Source organism: Octopus bimaculoides, chromosome 18 (genome assembly GCF_001194135.2).
Source record: "Octopus bimaculoides isolate UCB-OBI-ISO-001 chromosome 18, ASM119413v2, whole genome shotgun sequence".
NCBI classification, from domain to species: domain Eukaryota; kingdom Metazoa; phylum Mollusca; class Cephalopoda; order Octopoda; family Octopodidae; genus Octopus; species Octopus bimaculoides.
The window spans coordinates 49,726,577-49,727,127 of NC_068998.1; the positions used below are offsets into that span (position 1 = coordinate 49,726,577).

At 32.5% G+C, this 551-nt stretch overlaps 1 long non-coding RNA gene across 1 annotated transcript in view; it reads left to right on the forward strand.

Moving 5' to 3' along the window:
- Window positions 1–551, forward strand: part of LOC128249867 (uncharacterized) — a 9,155-nt gene that overhangs the window by 2,152 nt on the left and 6,452 nt on the right. The gene's annotated exons all lie outside the window — the stretch shown is intronic.

Genomic DNA, 551 nt, shown 5'->3' on the forward strand with positions numbered 1-551 from the left:
ATATATATATATATATATATATATATATATATATATATACATACATATATTTTTATACACCTACATGTTTGCAGGTTATAACTTTTCAAAGACTTAGAATATAGGGTAGTACGCAGAGAGAATGTTGTCTTTAGTATTTCTGTTGTCTATCTTTAGTTAAATTTCCAAATTTTTGTATTTTCTTGCTGTTTTTGCCTATTGTGTTTTATTTTCTCCCTTCATTTTCAAACAAATGTTTTTAATTTCATATTTGTACAAGTGTCGAAATATTTATTATAAACATCATTTCTAACAAGCATAAATTGTTGCTGGTGAAGAGAGCGTGCAGTTTAAAGCTTTAAGGATTTTCGCTCAATAAACGCTCACAACGCCCGGTTTGGCAATCGAAATCGCGATCCTATGACCGTGAGTCCACTGCCCTAACCACTGGGCCATTGCGCCTCCAGAGGTGGAGCATTAGTTGCTCCATAAACAGTATGTCTACGAGGTGGAACAGCATTTGATAGCCTAGTTGGACACGCGAAATATATATATATATATATATATATATA